Source organism: Anoplopoma fimbria, chromosome 3 (assembly GCF_027596085.1).
Source record: "Anoplopoma fimbria isolate UVic2021 breed Golden Eagle Sablefish chromosome 3, Afim_UVic_2022, whole genome shotgun sequence".
Lineage (NCBI taxonomy): Eukaryota > Metazoa > Chordata > Actinopteri > Perciformes > Anoplopomatidae > Anoplopoma > Anoplopoma fimbria.
The window spans coordinates 252220-262125 of NC_072451.1; the positions used below are offsets into that span (position 1 = coordinate 252220).

Sequence of the window (9906 nt, forward strand, 5' to 3'; positions counted from 1 at the left end):
TGATAAAGAAGTACTACCTGATAAAGAAGTACTACTGATAAAGAAGTACTACCTGATAAAGAAGTACTACCCTGAGCCTTCCTCGTAGCACTTATTGTATCATATTAGTTTGTTTCTGTACTTTTGCTCTGGTTTCTGCTCTTAGATGCTTGTTTAAGAAAGGAGATGCACTGATGACTTCTGGTGACTAGTAGTTCTCTTGAATACCTATGTTGAATACACTTCCTGTAAGTCGCTTTGGATAAAAGCGTCTGCTACATGACTGTAATGTAATGTATGTATACATACATATATATATAGATGTATATATGCATATATGTATATGGTCTGTTAAAAGCTCAGGAATGTGAGTCAGGTGGGGGGGGGTCTGCTCAGGATTCTTGGTGTTTAAAGTTGTTGTGTCGTAATCTTTGGCGTCCTGAAGGTTCTTACCTGCAGGCCATCAGCCAATCAGCATCCACCAGTTGGACCTGTGTGTCAGGATGGACGGCGGGCTGTGATTGGCTGAGGCCTGCAGCTGGTTGTGTGTAAATAGGTGGACGGAGGTGAAGAGCCTCCTTCTCTTCTTCACACTCCACCTGAAGCTCCTGCAGAGACCAGAGACCAGAGACCAGAACACAGTAAGAGGCCCTTTAATCGTTGTTTGTTCATGATCTTCACTCAGAACCATTCAACGTTCTATGAAGAACCCTGAACCCTGACCAGCTGGTCCACTAAAGAGCTTCATGTGTGAATGAATCTGGTTCTGTTGGTGTTCTGAGTCCGGACGGACCCACGGCCTCACACTCACTCACTCACACATATATGTATATACATATGTATTATATACTTTATAGAGCATATATATGTATATACTTTATAGAGTATATGTATGTATATATAGAGAGTGAGTATAAATACTTTATATATATATTTAAACTAAAAGGTTTTGTGTTTGTGCTCTGTCATTCATAACTGTTCAACTCTGTCTCACCTGTGTGTGTGTGTGTGTGTGTGTGTGTGTGTGTGTGTGTGTGTGTGTGTGTGTGTGTGTGTGTGTGTGTGTGTGTGTGTGTGTATGTGTGTGTGTGTGTGTGTGTGTGTGTGTGTGTGTGTGTGTGTGTGTGTGTGTGTGTGTGTGTGTGTGTGTGTGTGTGTGTGTGTGTGTGTGTGTGTGTGTGTGTGTGTGTGTGTGTGTGTGTGTGTGTGTGTGTGTGTGTGTGTGTGTGTGGTGTAGTCATGGCTAAGGATGTGTGTGTGTGTGTGTGTGTGTGTGTATGTGTGTGTGTGTGTGTGTGTGTGTGTGTGTGTGTGTGTGTGTGTGTGTAGTCATGGCTAAGGAGAAGGTTCACCTGAACATCGTGGTCATCGGCCATGTGGATTCTGGGAAATCGACCACGACGGGTCACCTGATCTACAAACTGGGAGGAATCGATAAGAGGATCATCGAGAAGTTTGAGAAGGAGTCTGCAGACGTGAGTACTACAGAGTACTACAGAGTACTACAGAGTATCACACAGTACTAAACACTGCTACTTGGGTACTACAAAGTACTACACAATAAAGTATGAGAAGGAGGCGCAGAGGTCAGAACCGCTCATTACAACACAGAGGTAAACAATAGTACTCAGTAATACTCAGTAATACATAGGAGTACACAGTAGTACTCAGTAATACATAGTACTCAGTAGTACTCAGTAGTACACAGTAATACATAGTACTCAGTAGTACTCAGTAGTACTCAGTAGTACATAGTACTCAGTAGTACTCAGTAGTACTCAGTAGTACATAGTACTCAGTAGTACTCAGTAGTACTCAGTAGTACATAGTACTCAGTAGTACACAGGAGTACACAGGTTCAGTCCGTCCTGGTATTACTACAGTAGCTAACAATAATACTTAAGTACATTTCAGGCAGCGCTGCGCAGGCCTGTAATTGGCTGACAGGTTGCTATGGTTACAGATGGGGAAGGGGTCCTTCAAGTACGCCTGGGTGATGGACAAACTGAAGGCGGAGCGCGAGCGCGGCATCACCATCGACATCGCCCTCTGGAAGTTTGAGTCCGACAAATACTACTACACCATCATCGATGCACCGGGACACCGTGACTTCATCAAGAACATGATCACCGGAACCTCGCAGGTCACAGGATGCTAGGCTAACACTCTATCATAGATAATGTTCAGTGATGCTAGGCTAACACTCTATCATAGATAATGTTCAGTGATGTTACGCTAACACTCTATCATAGATAATGTTCAGTGATGTTACGCTAACACTCTATCATAATGTTCAGTGATGCTACGCTAACACTCTATCATAGATAATGTTCAGTGATGTTACGCTAACACTCTATCATAATGTTCAGTGATGCTACGCTAACACTCTATCATAGATAATGTTCAGTGATGTTACGCTAACACTCTATCATAGATAATGTTCAGTGATGTTACGCTAACACTCTATCATAGATAACGCTAACTAACTCTATCATAGATAATGTTCAGTGATGTTACGCTAACACTCTATCATAGATAATGTTCAGTGATGTTACGCTAACACTCTATCATAGATAATGTTCAGTGATGCTACGCTAACACTCTATCATAATGTTCAGTGATGTTACGCTAACACTCTATCATAGATAATGTTCAGTGATGTTACGCTAACACTCTATCATAGATAATGTTCAGTGATGTTACGCTAACACTCTATCATAGATAATGTTCAGTGATGCTAGGCTAACACTATCATAGATAATGTTCAGTGATGTTACGCTAACACTCTATCATAGATAATCATATGATAATGTTCAGTGATGTTACGCTAACACTCTATCATAGATAATGTTCAGTGATAACACTCTATCATAGATAATGTTCAGTGATGTTACGCTAACACTCTATCATAGATAATGTTCAGTGATGCTACGCTAACACTCTATCATAGATAATGTTCAGTGATGCTAGGCTAACACTCTATCATAGATAATGTTCAGTGATGTTACGCTAACACTCTATCATAATGTTCAGTGATGTTACGCTAACACTCTATCATAGATAATGTTCAGTGATGCTACGCTAACACTCTATCATAGATAATGTTCAGTGATGCTACGCTAACACTCTATCATAGATAATGTTCAGTGATGCTACGCTAACACTCTATCATAGATAATGTTCAGTGATGTTACGCTAACACTCTATCATAGATAATGTTCAGTGATGTTACGCTAACACTCTATCATAGATAATGTTCAGTGATGCTACGCTAACACTCTATCATAATGTTCAGTGATGCTACGCTAACACTCTATCATAGATAATGTTCAGTGATGCTAGGCTAACACTCTATCATAGATAATGTTCAGTGATGTTACGCTAACACTCTATCATAGATAATGTTCAGTGATGCTACGCTAACACTCTATCATAATGTTCAGTGATGCTACGCTAACACTCTATCATAGATAATGTTCAGTGATGTTACGCTAACACTCTATCATAGATAATGTTCAGTGATAATGCTAACACTCTATCATAGATAATGTTCAGTGATGCTACGCTAACACTCTATCATAATGTTCAGTGATGCTACGCTAACACTCTATCATAATGTTCAGTGATGCTACGCTAACACTCTATCATAGATAATGTTCAGTGATGTTACGCTAACACTCTATCATAGATAATGTTCAGTGATGCTACGCTAACACTCTATCATAATGTTCAGTGATGCTAGGCTAACACTCTATCATAATGTTCAGTGATGCTACGCTAACACTCTATCATAATGTTCAGTGATGCTAGGCTAACACTATCATAGATATCATAATGTTCAGTGATGCTACGCTAACACTCTATCATAATGTTCAGTGATGCTAGGCTAACACTCTATCACAGATAATGTTCAGTGATGCTACGCTAACACTCTATCATAGATAATGTTCAGTGATGCTAGGCTAACACTCTATCATAGATAATGTTCAGTGATGCTAGGCTAACACTCTATCATAGATAATGTTCAGTGATGCTACGCTAACACTCTATCATAGATAATGTTCAGTGATGGCTAACACTCTATCATAGATAATGTTCAGTGATGCTACGCTAACACTCTATCAGTGATAGATAATGTTCAGTGATGCTAGGCTAACACTCTATCATCTATCAGTGATGCTAGCTAACACTCTATCATAATGTTCAGTGATGCTAGGCTAACACTCTATCATAGATAATGTTCAGTGATGCTAGGCTAACACTCTATCATAGATAATGTTCAGTGATGCTACGCTAACACTCTATCATAGATAATGTTCATAGAGACTATCATAGATAATGTTCAGTGATGCTAGGCTAACACTCTATCATAGATAATGTTCAGTGATGCTACGCTAACACTCTATCATAGATAATGTTCATAGAGACTATCATAGATAATGTTCAGTGATGCTAGGCTAACACTCTATCATAGATAATGTTCAGTGATGCTAGGCTCTATGCTAAAAGTTTAGCCCATTGTGATGCAGGATGTTAACACTGATGATGTTACTGATGATGTCACTGATGATGTCCCTGATGATGTCACTTCAGGCTGACGCTGCCGTGTTAATCGTGGCGTCGGGTACCGGAGAGTTCGAGGCAGGCCTCTCTGCGAACGGTCAGACGCGTGAGCACACCATGCTAGCGTATACGCTGGGTGTTCATCAGCTGATCGTTGGCGTCAACAAGATGGACAGCTGCTCCTACAGCGAGGCTCGCTTCGAAGAAATCGTGAAAAACATCTCAGCTTATGCCAAGAAGTGTGGATACAACCCCAAAACGGTGCAGTTCGTACCGATCAGCGGCTGGATAGGTGACAACATGGTCCATCCCTCGGAGAACGTGAGGAACATGGCTGCTCAATTAACCCTCAATCAGCCCTTCATTAACCCTCAATCAGCCCTTCATTAACCCTCAATCAGCCCTTCATTAACCCTCAATCAGCCCTTCATTAACCCTCAATCAGCCCTTCATTAACCCTCAATCAGCCCTTCATTAACCCTCAATCAGCCCTTCATTAACCCTCAATCAGCCCTTCATTAATCCTTAATTAGCCCTTCATTAACCCTTAATCAGCCCTTCATTAACCCTTAATCAGCCCTTCATTAACCCTCAAACAGCCCTTCATTAATCCTTAATTAGCCCTTCATTAACCCTCAATCAGCCCTTCATTAATCCTTAATTAGCCCTTCATTAACCCTTAATTAGCCCTTCATTAACCCTCAATCAGCCCTTCATTAACCCTCAATCATTCCTTCATTAACCCTCAATCAACTGTCAAAGTTAACGTTAGCATGCCAACATCTGACCCGTTCAGAGTGACACATCACATAACATGTGGACATGTGACTCTGTCCACAGATGCCGTGGTATAAAGGATGGAGCATCAGCAGGGGAAAGGGCGAGGTCTCTGGAAAGACTCTGCTGGACGCTCTGGACTCCATCGTGCCTCCGAACCGACCCACAGCGCTTCCTCTGAGGGTTCCTCTGCAGGACGTCTACAAGATCGGAGGTAACTTCCTTTAGTCAAGTACCTGAGAACACGTTACAGGTACTTGTGCGAGACATTCAGGAGGCCTCCTGAGCTCCGGTCCTTTACGTCCTTTGGTCTGTGGTCTCAGGTATCGGGACAGTGCCGGTGGGTCGGGTGGAGACGGGGTGCCTGAAGCCCGGCATGATGGTGACCTTTGCCCCTCAGAACCTGATCACAGAGGTGAAGTCAGTGGAGATGCACCACGAAAGTCTGACCGAAGCTCTGCCGGGAGACAACATCGGCTTCAACGTCAAGAACCTGTCCATCAAAGACATCAGACGGGGGAACGTGGCCGGAAACAGCAAAGACAAACCTCCGTGTGGAGCGGCGTCCTTCACCGCTCAGGTGAGTCCTCATCTTCACACCTGGTTTTAAGATGTGTCCTCCTATCCCCCCGTCCACACCGTGGTCACATGTCCTCTGTAGTGTCCACACCGTGGTCACATGTCCTCTGTCCCATGTCCTCTGTCCCATGTCCTCTGTAGTGTCCACACCGTGGTCACATGTCCTCTGTAGTGTCCACACCGTGGTCACATGTCCTCTGTCCCATGTCCTCTGTAATGTCCCCACCGCGGTCACATGTCCTCTGTAGTGTCCACACCGTGGTCACACGTCCTCTGTAATGTCCCCACCGCGGTCCCATGTCCTCTGTAATGTCCCCACCGCGGTCACATGTCCTCTGTAGTGTCCACACCGTGGTCACACGTCCTCTGTAATGTCCCCACCGCGGTCACATGTCCTCTGTAATGTCCCCACCGCGGTCACATGTCCTCTGTCCCATGTCCTCTGTAATGTCCCCACTGCGGTCACATGTTCCCACCATGGTCACATGTCCTCTGTAATGTCCCCACCGCGGTCACATGTTCCCACCGCGGTCACATGTCCTCTGTAGTGTCCACACCGTGGTCACATGTCCTCTGTCCCATGTCCTCTGTACTGTCCACACCGCGGTCACATGTCCTCTGTAGTGTCCACACTAACGCGTCCTGATGCGTCTCCGGCGAGGACGTTACAGGAAACAAGGTCAGTCCTTTTCCTCCTGCTGGTTCTCAAACCACCGAGCTTTGATGGTCTGAACATTTAGAGCGGTCCAGAGACACAGCGAGGACTAGACCCGTCCTTAGGGTTCTGACTTCTTCTTCTCGCTGGTGGCGGACTAGAGACAGGAAGCGCTCTGCCTCCTCCTGCTGGTTCAGGACAGATGTTGGTGTTGATCTGCGTCTGGAGGACGTGAGATCTGATCCCAGTGCTCTCTGAGACGCTCTCGAACACCCGGTCTGTCTCATGACAACCTCAGAGTCCTGGCTTCTACCTGGGGTTCTTTCCCATGCCTTTATTTTGAAAGGTCCATGTGTTGTGAGTGCTTCAGTGACATCAGTGTGCTCTGGTCAGGTGATCGTGTTGAACCATCCCGGGAGCATCCACGCCGGATACTCCCCGGTGACCGACTGCCACACCGCACACATCGCCTGTAAATTCGCCGAGCTGCTGGAGAGGAAAGACCGGCGCAGCGGGAAAAAGCTGGAGGACAATCCCAAATGCATCAAAAGCGGAGACTCCGCCCTCGTCAAGATGATTCCAGCCAAACCGATGGTGGTGGAGGCGTTCGCAGACTTCGCCCCGCTGGGTGAGTGAAGGGTTAAAGTTAAAGGTTAAATTTACATGTATATACATGTATATACATTTTATTTGATGTTTTGAATTAAAAGGTCAAAAATATTGTTTTTAAATTTTCTGTTTAAAAATTTAGTTTTTAATAAATTGATGAATATAGTTTTAACAAAACTTAAATATGAATCTATTATTTTATTTTAAATATTATGTGTGGTTTACTGTGCTGTCCTTTTTAAATTTGTATTTCTAAACATATGTTTTTCCATATTCCATATATTGATCTAAGATAAGATTCAATTCAGTTTATTCTGTAAAGCCCAGAATCACAAATTACAAATTTGCCTCAGAGGGCTTTACAATCTGTAAACCCTCTGATAAGATAAAATAAGATAATCCTTTATCTATATATTGATATTGATATATGTATCATTCTGTTTAGATCATTTTATTGTTCTTGGTTTTGTATGACAACACAATAATTATAATTATTATATATAACGATGTAATAATCATATAATAACTTTCTATGAATTATAATGACATTATAACGATATAACACATTTAATTATAAGATAATAATATAATAACTTTATTATAATTATATTTACATTATTTCAATATAATAATTGAAATTGTTTGATTAATTATCATATAATAACTATTTAATAATTAGAATAACATTTTACAATATTATGATTGTAATTATTTCAGATTTCTATGTTAACCTTTTAGTAATTATAATGACATTTTTACAATATATTAATTGTTTTATTACATAATTATAATACAACTATATAATAATGATAAAATAACTAGACATATAACATGACATAGATATATAAATATGTAATAATTGTAATTATTACATATTTATATAATATCTTTGACATAAATAGAATACCATTACAACAATGTAATAATTGTAATTATAACATAATTCTATAATAACTTTATAATAATTATAGGAACATTAAAATAATGTAATAATTATAATTATAACATCATTCTATAATAACTTTATAATAATGATAATTACATAATTATAATGTGATAGTTGTAATTACAACATATTTCTATAACAGCTTTATATTAATTATAAGATCATTCTAACGGTGCCATAATCATAACGTGTTCCCTCCATCAGGTCGCCGCGGTGCGTGACATGAAGCAGACGGTGGGGGTCGGCGTGGTGAAGTCCGTCGAGAAGATGGACGTCCCCGTAAAAGGCACCAAGTCAGCACCAAAGAAGAAGTGATGTCACTTCCTGTTTTCTGTCTCAGATGACAAAGTGTCAATCAATCAATCATCAATAAAACCTTGTGAGACTGGGGCCGTGTGTCTTTGTTTTGACTTCCGGTTGGCTACAGAACAAGATGGCGGGTTGAGCACTTTGCTCCCGCGAGTCAGCGTATTATTAACCCCGCTATCTTAATTAAAATATAACGAAGTGGTCTCTTTTAAGATTATGATGGGGGGAAAGAAAGGCAGAGGTAAAGGGGCGCGAGATACAGCGGAGAATGATTCCCACCGTGTAGAACAAGCCGAGGACGACATGCGGGGAGATGAAGGCCAACATGGCGGCGACTCAACACCGGAGCGGTGCACTGGTGCACAGGGCTGGAGACTATCAGTAAGCAGATCAGCGAACTCAAGTCTGAACTAAAGGAAGACTTAAAAATGTTCAAAGACGAAATTAAACGTGACATGAGAGAAGAACTCCTCGAGTTCAAGCAAGATGTTAACCGGCAGCTAGCTACAAACATGCTAGCCATGCAGGAGCACAACGAGAAAATCGGCGCGATGGCTACGCGGATCGACGACACCGAAACGTGGAGCGCGGAGGCTAACGCAGCCCTTCAGCAAACCATACAGGACCAGCAGAAGCTAGAAGACAAGCTGAATGACATAGAGTCGAGGGCAAGACGAAACAACCTGAGGATCCACGGTGTGCCGGAGGACGCAGAACGAGGCTCGGTGATGGAGTTTATCGAAAAAATGCTCCGATCCGAACTCAAGCTGAACGACGATGTGGATTTACAGATACAACGCGCACACAGAGCCCTGGCGCCCAAACCGGGCCCAAACTCGCCTCCGAGGTCTATTATTATCAATTTCCAGCAATACAGCACCAAGGAGATGGTTATCCAAAAAGCATGGCGACAGAAAATCACAATGGGAGAGAAACCGCTGTATTTCGATCATGACTATACAGCTACCGTTCTACAACAGCGCAAGGCGTTCACCAATATCAAAAAGGCTCTCAAGGAAAAGGGCATTCACTGGGAGAGCGTTTCCAGACGCAGGTGTACAGGTGTTCACGTGATGCGCATTCACTGGAGGGCCAGAGAGAGCGGTGTGCAGGTGCTCCTCCAGCGGGGGCAGTGCCTGGGAGGCAGCGCAGGAGCTCACCTGTTGGAGCTCCTCCAGCGGGGATACAGCGTGGAGGTGCCAGAGAGACCACCTGTTGGAGCTCCTCCCGGGGATACAGCGTGGAGGTCACCTGTTGGAGCTTCTCCAGCGGGGTACACCAGACCCCGGTAGTCACCTGTTGGAGCTTCTCCAGCGGGCTACACCGTGGCAGCGAGTGGGATCAAATGCAGATGTAGGCACTGCCAGACGCGCTAAAGAGCGCCTACGGAAATTTCAGCATAGACGCCAGGAAGAACAGTAGTGTTTAAAAAACTGATGGTAAACAAGCGACCCTTATCATAAAGATAAACATTGTATTCATGCGCTGG

The 9906-nt window shown here is 42.9% G+C and overlaps 1 pseudogene; it reads left to right on the forward strand.

Annotated features, from left to right (window-relative positions):
* Window positions 1–541: 541 nt before the first annotated feature.
* Window positions 542–8423, forward strand: LOC129114195 (elongation factor 1-alpha, somatic form-like; annotated as a pseudogene).
* The last annotated feature ends 1483 nt before the right edge of the window (window positions 8424–9906 follow it).